Source organism: Polistes fuscatus, unplaced genomic scaffold (assembly GCF_010416935.1).
Source record: "Polistes fuscatus isolate 324 unplaced genomic scaffold, CU_Pfus_HIC Scaffold20, whole genome shotgun sequence".
NCBI lineage: Eukaryota > Metazoa > Arthropoda > Insecta > Hymenoptera > Vespidae > Polistes > Polistes fuscatus.
Genome location: NW_025113097.1, coordinates 3323199 through 3347271, shown reverse-complemented (window position 1 = coordinate 3347271; position 24073 = coordinate 3323199). Strand labels below are relative to the sequence as shown.

The window sequence follows — 24073 nt, the reverse complement described above, 5'->3', positions numbered from 1 at the left end:
AATAATCGTTTAAATGCGATATTCGAGTTTAATAATGTTTGTTTGTTTGTTTGTTTGATTCATTGGATCATCTCTATCGTTTTCTCTAGTGGTTTATAAGAGTTGGATTATTTTATATGGGCAGGATAAGTAATAGATTTATCGTAAGTAGTATTATCTTTATATTTCGTTGCGATCAATATTTTCATTCGGGGCGAGTACAAAGATAAATGGAAAAAAAAAAGAGAAAAAATTAAAAATGGCACGAATAACCTTTTACAATCGGGTTAATTAATATCGCGAAATTTCATTTAATATAATATATAATACCAGCAAAGGGAATAATAAAATATTAAAATCAAATATTAAAGTCAATAAAATATTAAATCAAAAATAATATAATGAATGTGCGCGTTTGACGTAGAAAAAAAGAGGGAGGGGGGGGAAAGAAGAAGAAATGTAATAAATTTTTGTTGCGATCCCGTATAGCAAGCAAAGGCGTCGGACCGTATACGACAATGCCTTAATTTTCAATACCATGGGGGGAGGGGGAGCTGAGGGGAGGAAAAAAAGGTGGTCGGTAAGGGTGGTGGTGGTGGTGGTGGTGGTGGTGGTGATGGTGTTGGTGACGGGGGGGATTGGTCGGGCCCTTTTGGAGAAGAGTATACAATCAACACAAGCATAAACGGTGGCAAAGAGAGAGAGAGAGAGAGAGAATGTTGGTTCACAACATCTGCTCCCATTTAAAAATGAAGCTCGACTCGAAACGAGTCGTAACGAGCTCTTTGTTGTATCGCCTCTCATCGTGACGAATCTCCCTATGATCTCGTTTCTTGTGCAGCTTCTTATAGAGATACACCCTGTATAAAACGAGTGATCGTTCATAAAGAGACCACTGTGTTAAACATCTTTGTGGTCTTTAGACCTATCGACTACTACTACTACTACTACTACTACTACTACTACTACTACTACTAATACTACTACTACTACTACTCTTTCTATCTCTCTCTTTTTCTCTAAAAACACATACTCTCGATTCTCTTTTGTATTTTTTTTTATTTTTTACAAGGTACTTTTTCAAGTATAATTTTTTTTATTTTAAATTAATTCGGAGCATTAGATCTTACGCTTTTGTTTTTTAACTTCAACATATCCAGGCTAGATCAAATATAATTTGATGTACGACAAATGCGACGAAAATTCATCAAATATTATATTTTATAAATGAAAATAAATAACGACGATATTTTCTCGGTTATATATCTAATTGGTTAATATATTAAATCCTATATCATAAGCAATATAGAAATAATTATGCGCGAATTATCGATACGTTTATTATTAATGATAAAAAAAGAAAAAAAACAAACAAACAAAAAAGAAAATGTAACATTATATTCACGTGTGCTCGCGTTTTAACGCGGATAACGTATTTAAACGATAAACGATATTTATCTTTCATTTCTCTCCATTGATTTTAATCGATAAAGTCTAAACCAATATGGTGAACGTTACGTATTTATTCGTTTCTCATCGATTACGGGAGAGCATCGTACGAGACTATCGAGTTACAGGCACCATAGAAAGAAGAAGATCCTTTAATACCGATCGTTCGTTAATGCGGATTCCGAATAACGCCGGATATCTCTCCAATGGGATCGGTAAGCGATCCAAACTTCGAAAGGGGTGAGAATAGGGGGGGGGCAGAGGAAAAGTGAGCTGGAAAGAGAGAGAGAAAGAGAGAAAAATAGAAGAAGAGTAGTACAAGTTCCTACGATACGAGAACGTCGATCGATTTCAACCGAAAATTGTTTCTCCATGAATTTTATCCCCATAAATCCGGCCGCTATATCGAAAACGGGGAAACAGGGCTGGGGGGGCTTGGGCGGAAGGAGAAAGAAAGAAAAAAAATAGAAAAAGAAGAAATAACAACAACAACAACGACGACAAAAGTTTCCCCTGGGCAAAAACTTTTTACGTTGCATAGGCGATTACATTTCAACGTACTCAAAAATATACAATAGTATTATATATAGGATCGAATTTACTATTCGTTTCGAATGGGTAAAGGTGTTGGGAAATTCGTCAGCACCCCTCCAACTCCCCAGCCCCCGACTCCCGCGACGGTATTTTTGTTCACCTCCGTCTTACGTTTTAAATGTTAATTCGTCGTGAAATTGCAATTGACAGATTGACTGTGAAAGAATTATCTCGATAACATTTATATATATATATATACAATTTATAAAATTGTGCTCGTCACAATGGTTATCAATATTACAGAACCTTTATCTATAATAGATCGAAACGAATCGTAAATCAGTTTTCATTTTCAATTTGACTAGTTTACTACTTTAGCCTGTTTGTTCAGTCTATTGATTTAATACTCTTTTAATGTGTATACCTCTAGTTTCCTTTCACAATGTATCAGCTCTAGTAGCAATAAATTTTGTCATCCCTTCTCTCTCTCTCTCTCTCTCTCTCTGTCCCTCTCTTACTCTTTTTCAAGACATAATGCGAAGATAATGATGTCGAGAGAAAGAAGAAGAACGTAGTAGTAGTAGTAATAGCGAGTGCTGTGCATCGGCACGCTAATAGCGATCTCAGAACCTCGGGCAAGTCGTCGCTCATGCAACCGAAGCTTATGCGAATGCGGGTCGTCGTCGTCGTCGTCATAGTCGTCGTAGTCGTCGTAGTCGTTTCATTCTCTCTATGAACCCGTATCTTCGCGCTCAGGGCGTTGGACGTCGATCGAAAAGCTTCACAAAACGTGCTACGACTGGCATCCTTTATAAACTCATTCCTTCTATCTCTCTTTCTTTCTTTATATAAATCACGTCGATTCGATCTAACAGCTTTGTTTCCTACGGCCCCGCAGCATTTCCATGCCCTATGGAAAGGGATACACACACACACACACATATAGTGGCAAGCAGAAAAATTAAAAAGGGTCTATGATCGATAAAAGATTTTTCTTTCTTTCCTTTTTTTTATTTATTATTATTATTTCTATTCCTTTTCTAGAAAGAAAGAGAGAGAGAGGTGTTGTGTCCTGGATTCAGTTGGTGCGAAACTAGCTTCATCGATGATAAAAAGAGAAAGATAGTGAATGAGCGAGTGAGATCTCTCGTTGCTTCCGGGAAGAAAACGAGCGTGAGGGGTTGAAGAGTGACGAAAGAAAAAAAGAAAAAAGAAAGAAGGATAGAAAGAAAAATTGGGAGAAGCCAGCCACGGGAAAAGCGGTGGTGGTTCTTCTTCCGTAGGAATCTTTCAATCGGAGCCAGCCATTCGATCGGAAGAAACCGCGGAAGGAAGACGAAAAGCGGAATCGAAATCGAACTTGAAGCGATCGACTGCGAGAAACTCGAACGAGGTCGTCACCCTTCTCTCTCTCTCTCTCTTTTCTATCCTTCCTCGTCGTGTTCGTAGAAAGAGAAGAGTGAAAGGGGTTGGTTGTTGGTCGAGGAGTCGCGAATACTCCTACTACCACTCGCAAGAATGAAAGAGTGAGAGAGAGATTGGAATCTAAAGTACACGGGACGGTGCAATTATAGTCGACCCATTTTCCAGACAATAACGAACGAATCGCCGGCTGGAATCCGGCCAAATCCCGCGGAGTTTCTGTTCGCGTACCGCGAGTGAGAGAGGTTTGTTAAAGCCGGCTTAAACTCAGGCAAGGTCGGAGGAGAACCGACGAATTTATTACCGGCTACTTTGTTCCCATAGTCTGCCTGCCTCTGCCCCTGTAGTCGTCGTCGTCGTCGTCGTCCTCGCGAGTTCGCTAACCCTTTACTCATAGAAACCCTTTTGGACATTCTACAGAACTCTAGGGTTGTGCGTCAGGATACAACTAGATTTCATTTAAATGATCTTCCCTCATATTTGACTGACATTATACTATATATTCTATACTACTATTATAGAATCATTATACTTCTATTTATTGAAGTTATACTTCTTTTGGCGCGTTGAGAAAAATGTAATAGGGAGTGATTTTGTTCCGAGCGTCTGGAAAAACGACACCATGAAGTTTGTCGGTATTTATGACGCGCGGCAAAGCGATTTCAAGTATACGGCATGAAAAGTTGTCTTTTCTTCTTCTTCCCCTTTTTTTCTCAAGCGGGTCACCCATCCAAATACTAATCGTACTCAGCGCTGCTTTACTTAAATGATCGAAGCGAGAACTAATGCTGTAACCGCGCCACGGCTGTTGACGCGTGAAGTCATTCAATATATCTCTCTTATATTTAGTGTGGACTGATATCTATATTTTGATATTTTCTTTTTCTTTTTTTTATTCTTTCTTATATATATATAATAATAATTATTTTTTTAAGTTATTTTTTGAAGTTATTTTTGAGGTTATTGAGGTTATGTTCGTTTTGGTACGGCAAAGAAGTATAACTTCTTACGTGCGTACATAAGTACACACACCAGTTTTTTTTTTATTTACTATTTTCTTTGTACTTTTATCTACTTACTGTGCGTTACTACTAATATAATGATAATTTTCATAATAATTACATAATTTTCATTTCCGTTTTGTTTTATCTATACATTATATATTGTACTACACTGTAATTAATGGCCTTTAGGGAGCCTAGGCTCTAGGGTCAATAAAATATTATTAAATAAATAAATAAATCAAGTTTTCTCTTTTCTTTTCATACTTTACTATTTTTATTTTACCGTCAATTGTACAAAATTTGTATCGATACCACTAGGTAGATTTGATCTAAATGATTTTTACTCATCTTTTGACCGACAATAAGGTTTTCTATTTTCTTTTCATACTTTTATATTTTCATTAGATAAATAATATAATAGATGTAACATTTGAGAAGGTAGAATAGTATTATAGGTTATTGAAAAATAGGTGTACGAAATGGTATCAATTTTTATAGATTCTTAGAATAATCAAAAATTATTTATACGCGCAGTACACCCATCATTTTACGATATTTATTTTATACAAACCAATAGAACAACTTTTACATTGTGCAATTATTAATACTATCTAACTGTAGTTTCATTTTATGTTAATAAATTCAACAAAATATTCATTATATCATTAATCATCGAACGAGACATCGGTAAAACATTATAATACAAATTGATAATATAATAATATATCAAATAAATAATAATGATATACTTTATTTGAATTATTTTCACGAATATCTTCAAAATGAAATTTATTCAATTTCTAATAACTGCGAGAGTTGAAAGCTTTCCGCATAACTTGGCCCAATTTAAATTCAACTGCAATAAGAACTGACAAACTCGAGCAGACTCGGTGTTTTTATACCCATTCACACCCATACACACAAAGACGCATAAATACTTCTCATTCAATCCCATTCTTAATTAATGATAACACACACTCGGCGTGTTTCTTGGGGTAAAATGTCGCGCAGTTCGCCGAAACTTCTCCCCGTTCCGATATCTTTCTGTTTATATTTAGTAATTTCCGTTTGAAATTCTAAGAAAAACAAAAAATAGATTTGAATTACAATTCTTATAACGTAATGGATATTATTTGAATCGTACGAATTTTTCTAATCAAATTTATTACCGTTTAAAAGTTCTCAATTTTACGAGAAAAGAAATTGTTGAAAAAAGAAAAACGAAAAAATAATCCAGTGGAAGGTTTCAATTTTATAAACGTGCCGTTGGGAGAAGAAGAACATCAGCGGCAGCTGATCGTCGTATTTATAAACGATAAAAGGGCTAGAAAAGTATAGTGTATGACGATGGTGTATACTCGTTGACTATCACAAGGGTTATATAGCGTTGCGAGTAACATAATCGGTTCTCCCAGTGGCGTTACCGAAGGCAATTCGCCAAATTTCCGTGCTTCCCACGAGAACGATCGAGGTCAACGAAATTCTCGAGAGTTGTTTGAGAGAGTGTGTGTGTGTGTGTGTGTATGAGAGAGAGCGAGAGAGCGAATTCTCCAAGCGTAACTCCTGCGACTGGCTGTTTTACGCGTATCAGAGTGAAGTTCCTGTAATCCTGCTGATACGGCAGGATTCTGTTCGTTTATGTCACTACGAGAAAATCGAATTCCCCGTTATGACGTTGCAGTATGCTTCTTCGAAGAAACCGAGTCCGGCAATGAGATTTACGAGTTGTTTCGGTCGTCGTTTAACGAACTATCCGATCGTCGATTGGTCGAATAAAATATATTCGATGGATAAAGAATTTGTACGTATATACAAATACAAAATCATATTCACATATAACGCATTTTATATTAAAAGTTTTACATTAATCCTCTCAAATGACTGCATTCTGTAATATGTAAAAATGTGATAATTAAAATAACGTATATTTATCGTTATTTCGGACGATAATGTATTACATTTATTATCTCATTCGATTCTTATTACATCTCGATTCGTAACGAATCGATCAGAATTAATCGAGATTCTGTTAGGGAGAAATTCTAAGTTAGCTTATATTAGATTCGTAATAAAATGAACGATTCATCCTACGTGTATATATACACATGTATAAAACACGTATACGTATACTCATTTGTATATACATATATATGTATATACATACACCCACACACGTGTATATACGTAAACGTAGCTATACATATTACAGATAAACGTCGAGACTTCGCGCAACGTGTCGTTTCTATATCGAGGTTCTCGGTTTATTTGCGCGCGTAATTCATTCGTCATGAAGCTTCTCGGTGGGTGCATTGAAAACGTTATGCGAGAGTGTGTGAGAAAGAGAAAGAGAAAGAGAAAGAGAGAGAGAGAGAGAGATAGCAAGAGTATCGAAGAGTATATCGGTGTAGGAAACGCGACGGGTTACTCGACAAATATCGACGTCGTTTACATATTTGATTGTACCGCATGCCTGCTCTTTCCCATTTACCCCTACTCTCTCTTTCTCTCTCTCTATATGTATATATATTTCTCTCTATTTTTTACAAGTCTCGTTTACATCATTTAGAAAAATGTCCCACGGTTTTATCTCACGTAAACGTATGCAAATGCGTTTCTACTATCTTCGAATAGAATTCTTTTTAAACAACGTTGGAAATATTCCGCGTTAGGCTCGTTTAACAAGGTTATGCATTTTCCCCATTTTCATCTCTCTCTCTCTCTCTCTCTCTCTCTCTCTCTCTCTCTCTCTCTCTCTCTCTCTCTCTCTCTCTCTCTCTCTCTCTCTCACTTTATCTATATATATATCTTTCTCTGTATGAGCTCTTCTCCGAGAGCTGTCCAAAGTTCGCCATCGTCGGTGTCCTGGAGAAGGCGTTCGTTCCACTCACGCTTCAACGGTAACCGTTCTTCCTCTCTCTCCCTCCCTCTCTTTCATGTAGATCGAGTTAGTAACCGTCGTGTAATCTGCTTTAAGCAGAAACAATGTAATACAACGTCAGAAACTAGATCGTCTTTCGTTGGAGAGGATCCTCCTGATTTGCCGCATGATAAATTCACTTTCCTGAGAAGAGAGAGAGAGAGAGAGAGAGATACCGACTGGAGAATATTATCTCCAGGAACGCAGCGACGAAAGTTTTGATCCTTAAAGGTGAACACACACTTGTATACTCGAGAATGAAAGAGACCAAACCGGATAGATAGATAGATAGAGAGAGGGGGCGAATGAGGGGGTGGGAATAGAGATCGTTTCACGAAAGATCTAGGATTGCCATACGAAATCTACTTTGCCGAAGTCGTGACACTATTTTGGAACACGCGTTAGCATCGAAAGCTTTTGGATCCCTTGAACGAGTCTCACCACTTACTGGGAGGGATCTTCTTTCTCTCTCTCTCTCTCTTTCTCTATTTAGCGGTGGTATGTATGTAGTTTAGAGTGTTTAGATCGAAACGTTAGTCCTCGGTGATCGTTTTAGGAAGTTAGGAGGATTAAATGAAGACATTATCTACAAAAGGGGGGCTTTTCTTCCTCTTCGGCGTCGTTACTCGTCTCGTTTAACATGTGCTTAATTCTATACGTATATTCAATCTTTTTTTTCTCTACCTTTCTCTCTCTCTCTCTCTGTCTTTCGAAATACTAACGATGTATTTTTATCTATCTTATCTTAATAACGTTTACCATTTAAAATAAAAGGGAAAAAGTTTTGAAAGAAAGATATATTTTTATTAGAAAACGCTTCTTCCTTTTTTGTCTCTCTTCTCATGGTTTCTACTTCTATTTCTTTATTTTTTTTTTCTTTTTTTTTTACAAGATTTATCGATGAGAAAAAGCAGTTCATAGAAACAGAGAGAGAGAGAGAGAAAGTACAAGAACACAAAAAAAAAGTAAACGACCGGCAAGAGTTTTTTAACACTCGAATGCACTCTATTTTCCTAAGAAGAAGAAGAAGAAGAAGGAAAAAACCTCGTTCCAGAAGAAGAAAAAAAGAAGTAAAAAAACGTACAACCCCGTCCCCCTTCGATCCAGCAAAAGAATAAACTCTCTCGTGGAGACGGACGTTCACGAGCCGTGTGTTAATTTCTCTTTTTAAAAATGAAATGAAATGAAGTGAAAGGGTGGGAAGAACGAGAGTATCACCTTCTGGAACTATATTTCCGTGGTGTAAGAGTGTGCTGCGACATGACACCACGCCAACCATAAAAAAGAGGTCCGCTTTAGCTTTTGTTTTTTTGTTTTTTTGTTTTTTTTTCGAGTTGCTCTTGATCCGATCCTTTTCGCTTCGACCCACCACTCGATGCGATGATCCCCCGGGTTCGGTTTTACTTTTTTTTTTCTTTTTTTTCTTCTTCTTCTTTCCGTTCATCTTCGTCGCGCACAACCGTGTCGAAAATCTCGAAGACGAATCGAGCCCAGAGGAGAAGGGGGGGGAGAAGATGGAGGAGGTTTGGGAAGGACGCACAAACGCACAAACGCGCAAACACATAAACGTAAGTATAAGCATACGCGCATATTGCTAACAGTAACATCAGACATGGGGGAATGGGGAGCAGGGGTGTTAGGGTGTTAGTAGAGGGGAGGAGGGAGGGAGGTGGAGTGGCAGCATTTCTAGAGGCGCGATTTCTTAGGAGGAAGGAAAAATTACGAGGCGCGGCTGTTCACGGCTTTTTCTTTCGAAAGGACCGTAGAAAAGAACCCCATGGCGCGTCTGTGTGTTTGTCTCGTGCTTCTTGGTCCTCCCCCCCACCCCCGACACCCATAACTCCCTCTCTCTCTCTCTCGATGCAGAAGATACCGCTCGTTTACGTTTCGGCATCCTGCCGACGGAAATAGAGCGTCCTTTCTCTTATTTTCGTACGCCACACTACCTTGATGCCTGGCAGCAGGCAGGCAGGCAGGCACTCTACTCTCTCTCTTTCCCCCTTTTAACACTCTCCCTTCATCCCCCTCTCGGTCTCCTTTTTCTCATTCATTTCGCCGCTTTAGAACGCACTCGACGTCCCCTGGGTCTCGGCTCAGAGACTAAACAGGCCGAGGCTAATGCCTCGAGATGTTTTTTGATTCTCTAACCATCGTAGAAAGAAAGAAAGAAAGAAAGGGAGAGAGAGAGAGAGAGAGAAAGAGAGGGAAAGAAAGAAAGGGGGTAGGGGGGAGTAAAAAAGAAACGAAGGCGGAGAATTGGCTTCGAAGAAAAGAAGAAGAAGAAGAAGAAGAAGCTGTTGCTTATCCGGCTACTTTCAAGTTTGCTTCGCAAAGCATAAACTCGAAAGAAATGAGTCGAGTGTAGGTTGGAATGAGACAGAGATATAGAAACCCACAGGATGATAGTTTTGCCTGTGCTCCGAGGTATCCCGAAAGAAAGCTAGGACTACTTTCTTTTTCTTCTTCTTCTTCTTCTTCTTCTTCTTCTTCATCTTCTTCATCTTCTTTTTCCATAGCTTTCTTTTCTTTCCGTTATCATCGTTGCTTTTTCTCCCTTTTTGTTTGTTTTTTCTTTTCCTACTTTTTATCCTTTTTTTTATATTATTTTAAACGACGCGCCGCGCCGTTTCGGAGAACACGGGGCTCCTCTTTTCGCGTTCGATGCCTGAATACAATGGGGGGTTGTGGAAGAGAGAGATAAAAGGAAAGTACCGCCCATAGGCTGTTCGCTTACCTCCTCCTAGCGACTTAATTTTGGTCTCATGAATTTTGCACGAAGAAAAAGAAAAAGAGAGGGATCGCGAATTTCGTTCAAACATGTTCCTCTCTCGATGATTATTCGAAGAACGGAACGAAACGAACCGTGCTCGGGGTGATTTCATTTTATTTTCCGTTTATTTAAGCCAAGTAATATGCTCTAATTCATTTTAGGTTGTAATTGTTATTGTCGTTGTTGATTTTTAGGGACAAAACGTGAAATAAAAAGTATTATTTTTACGGTGAACAGCGATACGGTGGTTTATTTGCATTTTATCGTAATACGCGATTGAATTCGATTAATACGCGTTAATCATTTCACGAAATATCGTCTATCTTTTGAAAAATATTTGAAAGAGAACGAGAGAGAGAGAGAGAGAGAGAGAGTGAGTGAGTAAAGGAAGAGATCATCCATGAACATATACATATCTTTTCGTTCATCTTTCTCCAACGTATAATACGAAAAACTCTTCCCTTTCTCGACTTATCCTTTCCACAAAGAATTTACGGATTCCTTAGCGAAGTTCGTATAATGTGAGCCCAACCCTTCGGACTCGCCTACCGAAGGAATAGAAAAAGAAAGCAAGCAAGGAAGAAAGATAGAGAAGAATATAGTAGAGAACTCAGAGATAGATAGAGAGTAGAAGAGAAGAGACTTCCTCTCACGGTGGATTACCAAGGAAGCAAGCAAGGATCAAGGACGCAAGACGGATTACCAAGGAACACAACCTTCTGATCCTTCTTTCGCGGCCCTGTTCGAAGCTTTCGAGAAACACGTAGAGAAAGAGTAAGAGTAAGAGTAAGAGTAAGAGTAAGAGCAAGAGCAACACCACCGACCGAAAGAAAAAGAAACGGAAAGAAAGGAAGAGAGAGAGAGAGAGAGATGAACTGGGTGGAAGAAGGAACCGGTAGAGTTGCTAGCTTCTGAATTCGGTAATATAACGATTTCTTGGTATTCGAGAGAAGAAGAAGAAGGCGAGTTCGGGGCAATGGCACAACACGCAGCTCGCTGGAACCGTCGTCGTCGTCGTCGTCGTCGATCCGGTATACCCACATGCTCGGTTATAAATAGACCTGTGCCCGGTACAGGCCATCGTTGTTGGTGGGAAAGAGATAGACTGATACACCCAGAATAAGAGAGAGAAAGAGTTAGTTTACCGAGCTACCAGGACGGTAGGAGAATAAGTTGGGTGTACGAAGGGTGCAAGGTGGGTGGGGCTCGAGGGTTGAGTGTCACTTGGTACACCGTTGCTTGTCCTCATCTCTCTCTCACTCTCTCTCTCTCTCTTATACACTCTGTGTGTGTGTGTGTGTATTTATCTTGCCTGTTCTCGGATATGTTCCTCTTGATGCGCATTTGTCCGAGAGCACGGAATAATTAACGAGGGCTTGGCCCTCTCTTGGTCCCCGATCTTCCTGCATGATTAATAAAGTTTCGTGTCTCTCGTAACTGCGTTTCTAGCAAAGTTCCCAATCGTCTCTGCTCGTCTCTGGATATTTTGTTGGAATTTAATTGCTTACTATACTCCTACGCGCGAAGGAATAGAACTTGTGTTCTCGGAATAATGCGTAAACGTTTACTGTAACGTAAAGAATGACGTTTCGTTGAAAAATTCTTATCCGAGAAGACGCGGTTACTTTGAAAATTCACGCGTGTCTGTGTGTTTTATTTTTTTTTTCATTTGACCGTTCGATACGGATCTAATAGAATTGTCGTCTAATGTTAATTTATAGTTATACGTATTTGAAATGTTAATATAAATTAATAGTTAACATATTGGTACATTATCATAACTTAATTTCGTTCCCAGTTATAACAATCGTGAGATTCCAAGTATTAAACAAAAAAAGTGCATTAATGCATCGCGCAAAGATATTTCCTTGCGAAAAATATTGTTAGAAGTCTCGAAAGCGCGTTGAACTACGAGCAAAGCATATTTTAGTAAGCGAAATGTTTTTAATATAAAGGATTTTAACATAATATAAAACACGTTTATCGGATTATTGTTATTTGATAAAGGAAATGATGAAAGGAAATGAAAACGTCGAGTTAATCGAACGACTAGAACAACTTCTTCTTCTTCTTCATCTTCTTCTTCTTCTTGTCTTCATCCTCTTTCAATTGGAGTCTCTCTCAACTCGACAGCTCTCTCAAGGCAGGGTTCGCTTTCGCTTTCACTGAGAATTGCTTACGATGCGATGCAACCGAAAGTTCGAGTCGTAGTCGAGTCGAGCCGAGCCGAGTCAACCCGGCGCCAGTTTGTTTCTCGATCGATCGGCCTTTCTCTAACAGCAGACACGAGAATCGGTTCGTTTCTTTCAAAATAGTCGGATACAACGCGAAGCCTGTGTATCATTGTTATTTCATATTTTTTTCTATCTATTAAAAAGATAAGAAAATATACCAAGCTGATTATGACGCGACCGACTTAATCCTGTTGTTAATTTTGCGTGGCTGTGGGCATTTTCAAAATCGGTTCGTTTCTTCCAAAATAGTCGGATACAACGCGAAGCCTGTGTATCATTGTTATTTCATATTTTTTTCTATCTATTAAAAAGATAAGAAAATATACCAAGCTGGTTATGACGCGACTGATTTCGTCCTGTTGTTAATTTTGCGAGGCTGTGGGCTGTGGGCATTTTCAAAATCGGCTCGTTTTTTCAAAATAGTCGGATACAACGCGAAGCTTGTGTATCATTGTTATTTCATATTTTTTTCTATCTATTAAAAAGATAAAAAAATATACCAAGCTGATTATGACGCGACCGACTTAATCCTGTTGTTAATTTTGCGTGGCTGTGGGCTGTGGGTATTTTCAAAATCGGTTCGTTTCTTTCAAAATAGTCAGATACAACGCGAAGCCTGTGTATCATTGTTATTTCATATTTTTTTCTATCTACTAAAAAGACAAAAAATATACCAAACTGGTTATGACTTCATCTTGTTGTTAATTTTGGGTGGCTGTGGGCTGTGGGCATTTTCAAAATTCACCCTGTCGTCATTTTTTTTCGAAACGCGCCAAAAGAAGTGTATAACTTGAAAAAAAGTATTCGTAACTCCGACTCTATCCGTTTTTCTCAAAATCGTTTCTTCTTCGTCACGTTTAACCCACCCTTCGAAGTTGTGTGTCGCCCTTGGTAACGGCCGATAAATTTTTCCATCTTTCTTTCTTTCTTTCTCTTGCCAAGGAGGCGCGTATCGAGTGGGGTTCTTCGGAAGACGTAAGGGTTGAGAAAGAGAAAAAGAAAAAGAAATAGGAAGGATAAGAGAGCGAGAGAAATCCAAGAAACGCCGAGATGTTTTCCTCGCGATAGGTATCGATGGTCGTTCTTCTTCCTAAGAGCTTCGATCGAGCCAAAGCACCCTTTTTCGGGTTTAGCTAAGGGACGATCGTCGATAAAGTTTCTTTTCTCGAAGATCGTAGGTAGCCAGCCAGCCCTGCCTGCCGTGGCTGTGATGGATCTCGATTGGATACCGTTTCGTAGTACAACCTAAGTAACTACATATACATATACATATACACATACACATATACATACATACGTGTTGTTCTTACGAAGAGGAAGTATAAACCAAGATGGATATGAATTTTTCCTTCTTTATTTTTTTTTTTTATAAGTAAAACACTTTCGTTTCATTTTGTTTATTATTCATTTATCGTCGTTTAATGCTAAAACTATCGACGCTTCGCGTATATTTATTCTTATCGTTAACAAATAAATATAAATCTTAATATAATATATATAGTTAATATATATATATTATAACTTTGAAATCTTGAATAAAAAACAAAATATATATATATATACTAATATTAAAAAGCGTGGGACTGTTGAATGAGTGGGTCCGATTCAAGAACATCCTTGTTTTATTTCACGATGGCGTCTTCCCACGGGGGGAGGGGGAGGACAGTCTTCTCCTATACCATATATACTCACACACACACACACATACATATATACGTTCTAGAAGACTATGACGCATCGTGCGAAAGACAAGAAACAAAGTTTTCGTTTAGATTAGAAAAGATCGGCAAGCGAATCCGCGAAGAGGTTCGATAAAATCTGTTGAGACGACGCAAACAGACTACCCCTATATCCCTTATGGTCCCTTCCCCCCTTCTCTCTCTCTCTCTCTCTCTCTATCTGTATCTATCTTTCTAATGTAACTATATAGTAGCACACATCGAAACTGTCTGCCGCCATACACCGTGACAATGGCTTCCGTTATCTCTTCTTCCTGTGCCAGGAATTACCAACGTATCCGGTGAAGAACGGATAGTGTGCGTCTTGTTGTGACGCGAACGGTTCGATTATCCTTAGGTATCTTACCTCGTATCTTACGATTGTTACTGTCCATTGTATGGTATTGAATCGTAAGACGTTATCGAGATACTAACAATTTTCTTTCCAACTTCAAAAGTATCGTACAAAACGTTATTATTAGTTTTATATACGGAATACGTATATGTAATATTTCACAGTTGAGATTGAGTATCTATTTGATGTGTATTTTGTTTTTAATTTCAGTCGAAAAAAGAGGAATTCGATTTGTTATTTTATCCCAATTTGAACGTGTATTTTGTTTTTTATTTTTAATTATACGACAAATAATTTTGATTTATAGAATAATTCATTTCGGATTGATTTCATAGAGATGTCAAAGGTGAAAAGAGAAATGTATTTTGTAAAGTTATTAGTTTCATGGATTTTCTTTTGTAATTGACGTATAAAATACTTGGATATATTATTATTATTCTTTTTTTAATCATATTTTGCCGATTTCATTGGTTAAAAGAATTTTCGAAAAAGTTTCGTTCATTCAAAATCTGTTTCATTTCAAAAATAATTATTTCAATAAGCGACATAGAGAGAAAGAAAGAGAGAGAGAGAATTATTGATATACTCTTTATACAATATACCGATTATTTCCATATCCGAACGAAAAATTCGAAGTATTTTTATTTAATTTATGTATCAAAAAAATATTCATATTGAACGTTCCGTATAATAAATAATATTAAAATAAATATTATATTATAACGAATTTAAATTATGAATGATACACCATAATCTTAAGATATAATATAAGTATAACATACAATTAGTCGACTCGTATTATAATATAAAACAGATATGAAGGCAAATGACTAAAGTGTTACTTAACGACCGTACTGATTCATTCACAATTGGTAACTGCATCGGTGATTGAATTACACTCGGTCCAACCCCTCTCCAACTTTGGATCCCGGATCAGGGGATCGGTATGACACGTATGAATAAACCCCCACGTATGCGTCGTCTAGGCGTTTCAATCGTACCATGCGAATAAAGCTATTTATACAGGGTCCCGGACGAAAATGCACTTGGTTATGGTGGTCTATATGTGTGTGTGTGTGTGTGTGTGTGTGTGTGTGTGTGTGCGTGTGCGCACCAAGAAAGCGGATTAGCCGGAACGGTGGGTCTTTCACTTGGAATTCGATTATCTTGAGGAGGACGTACATAGATGGTCATTCCTTGCAATGAGCCAAACTAAGAGAGAATGAGAAAATGCGAGAGAGAATCTATTATTCCAGAAAGAGAGAGAAATTCACGGATATTCTACACGCGATTCGAGTATAAATCAAACCAAACGAAATCCCCCTCCCCCCTTATTATGATTCTCCTTCCTTTCTCATTTTCTAGCCTATGCGAGAGAGGATGCATTACATTTTATTCCATTTCTTCCACACTTTTCTTTTATACCTTTATTGTCCGTCAAAATATCGGATAAGGGCGGATACGAAAATGGTGCTGGGGAGGGGAAGGTAGTTAATAGTTTTCTTTCGATTTTCCCTTTCTTTTTTTGTTATATAGACGTTAGGTAGAATAGGGTGGGTGTGAGAGAGAGAGAGTGGTTATATGCAAACTATGATTAAACGCTATTGTTCAATTGTCATCGAATTTTTACAAGTTTACCGATTACTACCGACGCATGATCGAAAAAAAGAAAAATTAGTATTCCGATCGAAATAGTTCGTTATCGTCGATACTTTGAAATAATCGTATCGCGGGAACGTGACTGGAAATGGATAGAATAAAAAAAAAAAAATACAAAATAAAAAAGAAAATTAGAAAATGATGGAAAGAAATCGAATCTAGTGGAACTTTTTGTACGGAACGAATGACGCAAGTGAATTAGTTGGGGAAGGTCCGTTTCTCTCTCTCTCTCTGTCTCTATTTTTATCTCGTAGGGTTAGTTCAGCCCTTAACGCGCCTTTGTAGGAAGCGCCAATGTTGGGCCGTACAAACCGCGACGGAACGGGAGTCGCGGGTTTATCGATCGTGGTTCTTCGCCCGGCAAAAGATTCCCGTCGCGCCTCGTTAAACGTCTCTCTCTCTCTCTTTTTATTTTTTTTCTTCTTCTCCTCTCTCTCTCTTTTTCCTATCCTCCGACTCCTCTCGAGACATCCGCGAGGAACACAAACGACAGTTTTTTGCCCGCACTCGAGCCATTTATTTCGCGACGTTGCTAGCGTTGTCTTCTTCAACTTTTACATCCTCCCCCTCGTCCCCCCTAACCCTCCCAACTCCCCACTAACCCCCTCGCCGGTATCGTTATCTTTCTCTATCTTTTTTCTTTCTCCTACGTCAACCCCTACACCCACCCACGCTGTCTCTCTCTCTCTCTCTCTCTCGCCGTCATCTTCTTCTTGTTGCTTTTTTGCGCTTGTTTTCTCTTTTTTCTCTTTTTTTTTTTTAACTGCTCTCTTATCTTGACGATTTTCCGAGATCCCTCTTCTCTTTTCTTTTCTTTTCTTTTCGCAAATGATAAAGAAGTGTACCGGCCGACGTTGTGTCGCAATTAATCAGATTGATGTTATCGAGATTTACGAGAGAATAATTTTGATTAATGTCTAACTAAATGTAGAAATGATGTAACAATATACATATAATATATTATAAATTTATCTTGAAAAAAAATATTAATGATAATATAATTCTACTAAAGTATATAGATTAAAACTTTAACGACCGCACGTCTACGCAGTCAAACGTCGTCAGGGGCCGAAAAAAAAAAAAAAAAAAAAATAGGCAATAATTACCTATAATCAAAGACGTGACAATGAAATATGAAGCCAATAGCAGTATCCACAATTGTTTACATTTATAAATTATCAAACAAAGAGTGTGTTACTGGCCAAAAACTTTCGGCGGTAGCATCACACACATGTTGTGTGAGCGGTCGTTAAAGTGTTAATATATTAGATAACATTAGAGTAAATATATATAATTACAAGAACGTTAGAGAGAATAAAGAAACATTTTTCTCGTTTTTTTCTTTCCTACCTTTTAACTCGACCGACACGTTCCATTCGAGTAAGTAAGTAAGTTAAAGATAAATAAAGTATTCCATTGAAGTAGATTCTATTGGACTGTCCTACCGTCGTCGTCGTCGTCGTCGTCGTTCTTCTGATCCTCCTTCCTTTGGTCTTAGCTTGGCCATCCTTTATATCCTTGCTACTACACTCCCTTTATCCTTCGCGTAGTTCGGTTCCCTCTTCGGTTCCCTCTTCGGTTCCTCGACCGTATCCGTTTGCCGAGTATGGTAATTAATGCCATACTACGATATGCTAATTTACCGTCCTACCACCACCACCACCACCACCACCACCACTATAGTATAGTATAGTATAGTATAGTATAGTATAGTGTAGCGCACTCTCCTCTTCCCCTACTACCACAGTTAACTTTCCACCCCTCTTACATCCCTCACCAGTACCATACCACTACCCTAGGCGCCATTATCGTCTCGAGATTTAGCTTGGTAACAGGCCCTAACGGGCTTGGCATTTACATATTTCCAGTACCTAAGTATTCTGAAGTCTAAAGGATCTTCGTGCATCATGTGTGTAAGTAAGTAGGTAGATATGTATATGTAAGTAAGAGTTTGTTGGTAGTTAACAAAACGCATCGTTTCTTCAACCCTACAGAGATAATAGAGAGATATAAAGGGTTATGCTGCTGTTGGGAGATTTACAGGCTTCGGGTAATTCCATTTTTTTTTGTTTTTATAGAATATATATTTTATAGAATAAAAAAGAGAAATAAAAATATAAGACAAATTACAACCGCAAAATTCAAGGACATAATTGACTTATTACGATATATACCACCGAAACATCGTGATTTCTTTAAATCCCTTTCGCATAAACAAAATGAAAAAAAAATAAAAAATTGTTTTGTAATTTACGTTTGTAAAAAATGTTTCGAATCGCATAATTTATATTTTTAAAGTGTTATAAAGACATGTAAAATAAAATAAGTATTGTTTTTTTCGCAATTTGAAGCATCTTAAATTATGTTGAATGGACTTCGGTTCCTTCAAATTTTATAACGAATCTGGTTGTTCATTTTGAAAGTGGCCTAACTCCATTCTTGGTAAGAAAACGCATATTATTCACTTAATAATTGCCATTATTTTAATAGGAACTGTAAATTGAACACCTTCAGATACACTTAAGCAACATAACTCATTGTTATTCTTTACGTATATTTTTAATTGCATTGAAACGCAAACCTTTAAATATCTCAATTTAAGGTTATATGGAGTTAGGCCACTTTCAAAATAAACGGCTCATATCATAGTTAATTAAAAATGAATCGCAACGACACTTACTTGTCCGAGTAATGCAATAACTATCATGAAATTAATGAAACAAAAGTAAATGAATTGTTTCGATGATGTATGATGAAATTGCCATAAACCAATGACGTATAACCAAAAACGTATAAATAATTATTATAACGTACGTGTATTTATCTTTTATAAAAAAAAAACGTAAATCGATATTTTGTCGAAAATACGAACAATCACACGATTCCATAACAAATTGTAATAACAAAATCCGAAACAGAAAGTAGGCAGAATCGTTTCCAATATTTTTGTAATAGAATCAATTTTTAATTCCGATTTGAATAGCATAAATATCTAAAACAAAAATCTATTATTATTAATACGTAAAATAAACGAACTTGGTCAATTTATTTGTTTATCTCCTTATTTATTATAATGCTTTTTATTTAAACTGGTTAAAAATATGTTGGATGCGTTTTGTCAAAAATGAACCGTATCAAATTTTCTATAAGACGTCAATGAATGAGAACGAAAATTTGAAAGTCCTGAATTTAATACCACGTCGGGGTAGATCAAGAAAGTTAGAAAATATTGTATTGACACTACTGTATAAAAATATAAGACAAATTACAACCGCAAAATTCAAGGACATAATTGACTTATTACGATATATACCACCGGAACATCGTGATTTCTTTAAATCCCTTTCACATAAACAAAATGACAAAAAATAAAAAATTGTTTTGTAATTTATGTTTGTAAAAAAATGTTTCGAATCGCATAATTGATGTTTTTAAAGTGTTATAAAGATATGTAAAATAAAATAAGTATTGTTTTTCCGCAATTTGAAGCATCGTAAATTATGTTGAATGGACTTCGGTTCCTTCAAATTTTATAACGAATCTGGTTGTTCATTTTGAAAGTGGCCTGACTCCATTCTTGGTAAGAAAACGTATATTATTCACTTAATAATTGCCATTATTTTAATAGGAACTGCAAATTGAACACCTTTAGATACACTTAGAAAACATAACTCATTGTTATTCTTTACGTATATTTTTAATTGCATTGAAACGCAAACCTTTAAATATCTCAATTTAAGGTTATATGGAGTTAGGCCACTTTCAAAATAAACGTCTCATATATACTATATGTAGAATAAATTGAAGATTTTATGGAATATCAAAATGTAATGTAATTAAAATCTAATGTAATGTCGTTTCTGTACGTGTCAATATTTGTTTATGATTTATCAGATCATCGTATACTTTAAAACCGTGTTTAAATTTAATGTAAAAAAAAACGACATTACTTTCCTGTACACTTAATATATATATTTGAATTTATTACGTCGATAGGGAGAAACAAAAAATACAAATAATAATAGAAAATTGACGAACACATCGTGAACGAAAAGTATTAGAAAATCTTCAAGTTTAGGAATATTTCATCAACACTGTGTTACAACACTTTTCGAGTTCGTAATTTGCGATAAAGAGATAATACAGAAATGGATTAATTGAAATAGAAGGATGATCACCTTTTCCCCTGCGAATCGGTGAGTTCGACGTTTCGTTTCTAAAGTTGAACCTCAACGAAGGTTACGAGTTTTACGTCGTTCTAATCGTGTTCGACGTCAATTGTTCTCTTTTCAAATTGAGATTTGATCGTGCACTTTGAGAAACTCGATGGAGAATAGCAAATTAAGAGAAACAGAGAGAGAGAGAGAGAGAGAGAGAGAGAGAGAGAGAAATAGAAAATCGTTTGAACGTTTAAACGAAGACAAAAAGATGAAAGATAGATAATATCATAGTTGGCATTTTGGAAAATTCAATTGGACGTTCTCGCGAAAATTAGTCTTTTAACTTGAATCTGCTTAGATTAAAGGTTGTGTCGCCGTTCTTGCTAAAATCAAAGGGGGACGTTAATGCATCGTCTTAGCGCTTAGAACTTGTTAGTTCGATGCTAATCAATAAATCGATCTTGCGTTGATACGAAGAGTTGATTGACGTCATCGGTGCGTTATCGAATTTAACTTTGAGAAGTAACGTTAGTTAGAGCGAATATTACATCAGTAATTCCTCTTCGCGAAATTTATTTTAATATAAATGGAAATTTACAAAATATATATTGCATATATAAATATTATTACGCGATTTTTTTTTTATATATATTGTATATACTTTTAGATTTATTTTATTATATTAAAAAAAAAGAAATGTGAATTTTCTTTTTTTTTTTTGATATTGGTAATAAAAATAGATTTCATTTAAAATTGAAATATGTATTCCTATTATTAAATTGACACATGTATACACACATATATATTTTGTTCTCTTTACGATTGTAACGAAAGTAAAATATTTGTTCATTTAAAAAAGTTTTATTTAAAATATCACATGATTTACGACGTTGATTTCATCACCTATTGTATCAAACGGTAGGAAATTTGAAAAATATTCCGATATTGTGCGCGTTTTCGAAAACAAGCTCGTCGAATTAGTATAAAAAAACAACTAAGCATAGGAGGGAGGGTAAAAAAGATACAAAAAACACACAGATGTCATTGGTAGAATCGAATGTCATTAATGAAATGAACTATTGGATACGTTTTACCTATAAACGATTTAAAATTAGAAGGTTTCGGTTCGAATCAAATATTTTTCAAAATGTAAGAATAAAATTCTAGATAATATACACATGGGTTGAGATAGTTCAATCGATTTAGCATTTATAAAAATATATTCGTTGCTCGATCACTATGCTAGTAGTGTTTTAACTATAACAGAAAAAAATGAAACCGGTTGAGTGGGCAAAGCCTTAAAAAAACCTCGAAAGAGAGAGAGAGAGAGAGAATCCACGATTAACAGAATCGAATACCTTTGAGAAACGATCGTTGAATAAATGGAGCGAGCATACGCTTATCGATCGCTGATGCGTTCTACGGATTATCGAAGCACGTTTTATAACGTCCCACCGACGAAGAGAATCCACTGGGGTAATTCCGAACCAAGTTCTAACTAATCCGACGTTCGTAAATGTATTATCCACCATTTTAGGATTTAAAGAAATCAACTTGACCGTACAGAAAACGTAACCAAATTTTTAACACACACCTGGATACGATTTCAAACGAGGAGAAACTAATTCCACGATGACTATTTTATTCTTTTTTTTTATTTTATTTTATTTCACACGTTATATAATATGTTATATTATATATTCCTCTTTTTTTTTTTCTTATAATAAAATTTTATCAATAAATACAATATACGATATAATACGCAATCAAAAATTATTATAATACAAAATACTACGATATGATAAAAATTGCTCCCCAAAACTCTTATCAAATGCTAATTTATACGTTGTTAACTTGATGACCGATTATACAAAAAAAAACAAGCAAAAAAGAGAAGAAAAAACAAAGTTCCTCTACCGTATCGCGAAACACGATTACACCAAAAAAAAAAAGAAAAAACAAAAAGAAACAAGAAGAAAAAAACTAATCACGATATAAAATCTTTTGCAATTTCGTACGTATAAAAGAGATCGGCGGCAACGTAGTTTTATTGGAGCAACCACGAATCCTAGGATCGATCTACGAGGATCTAGCCAATGATAATCGAGAATGCCTTTAGGGTCGGTCGTTCGTTCGTGCGCGCGCGCGCGCTCGAGCGCAAAGGAAGGCGCCGTCCTGGCGGTTGTTCGAGCTCGCGTGCGCCTTCTACGTCATTTTCTCCCCCCCTTTCCCCTCGATCTCCCCCTGCCCCCCTCTTCCTCCTTCTCCTCTTTCTCCTCCTTCTCTGTATACTAATATAAGCGTGATCTTTTCAACGAGATCACGCATGCACGCATGCACGCAGCAACGGACGCACACGCGTGTACCCGGGGTCCGTTTTAATGGACCTTCGGCATCGTTGCTATTCGGTAATTGATACGTCAAAGGCTGCTAACAACATACGAGTTTCTCTCTCACTTTCATGCATCATATACGTATATACATGTATGAATGTATTGTAGACGGCTAAGTATACATGTATACACGTACGCATCATTCGCATACACTTAAACGTTCAAATACACCTTCTTTATGAGTATGCGTATAAGTGTGGAATAGATGCATTGATCACGTTTATAGTGACGTGCACGCGTGTATATGTGTGTGTGTGGGTGTGTAGATCAAACGCACGTTTGCATACACGTTGAAGTATATGTCTATGTATAATACGTGCATGTGTAGTGCATGTAAAAATGCACACATATATATATTATATATTCTTCGTTATTCGCGAGCCCTTTACGAGCTTTTTTTTCTTTTATTTTTCTCTATTCGTCATTGGTTTTTAGGTATCGTACAGGTTCACCTATACTTATTTATTCGAGTAAACGAAGCGGCGTGTAAACGAGCAAGTCGGGAGGAAAACGCGTGCCAAGAGTTTTTTGTTACTTCTTGCTTGTACGAACGAGTTAGAGAAAGATAGATGGATGGATGGATGGATAGAGAGAATGAGAGAAAAATAGAAAAAGGTTTCGTGTGTCGACCGGACCAAGAACGATTGGATTCGATCGGCCGTACGACGTTGATGGAGTCAGGTGTATTATGTCGTACGTGAGACTCGATTAGGCTACGAACTGAACTTCGTGAACCTCGGGCCACCCCACCCTCCCCCACATACACACACACATATACCATTGCGAACTACTTCCATTGAATTTGATTATTCTTGTTTTTTTTTCGCGAATGACGGTAAGAGTTACCAACGAAAAAAAGAAAATGAAATAAAAAATCGTAAAGTTAGAGGAGTAACACCCGATGATATAAAGAAATAATATCGGTCGGTGTTTTTTGATACTTTAAAAGAACTATAGGAGAGATCGAATGAATTTTGATATAGACCGAAAATTGAGATAATATTTTATCCGGGTTCTCGTTCATAGAAAACGAACTTTTGTCGTAGATTCGTTCGTTCGTATACGTGGACACAGCACTTGTACGTATACCCGTATATATCTGTACGTGTATCTGTATCTATACGTGTATAAGATAATAAATGTAGGTGTGGGTGGTACGTTAACACATACCAGGTTCTTCGCATTTATCGGAATTCTCATTGTCTGAACTTTCGATTATCCGCATATCCATTAACCGAAAACTTTCGATAATTCCCGAACGGAGATGAAGAATACTTTTGATCAGCGAGCATTCTATACTAGGTACAGTCGACTATTAAATCACGCGAAACCGAGCGTGACGTTTTTATCGCTCGGAAAACAATCAGCCCGCTAGAAGAGTGGCACGTTTCACGACAAACTTTCATACCGACCCGTCACACGGTTTATCGAACTTTTCCTTCGATCGGGAACCACCATTGATCACAAAGAAGAAACAAA

The 24073-nt window shown here is 36.8% G+C and overlaps 1 protein-coding gene across 1 annotated transcript in view; it reads right to left on the bottom strand.

The window, feature by feature from the left end:
* The window catches only part of LOC122517458 (roundabout homolog 2-like), a 207748-nt gene that overhangs the window by 31837 nt on the left and 151838 nt on the right, over positions 1 to 24073 (bottom strand). The window lies entirely within an intron of this gene.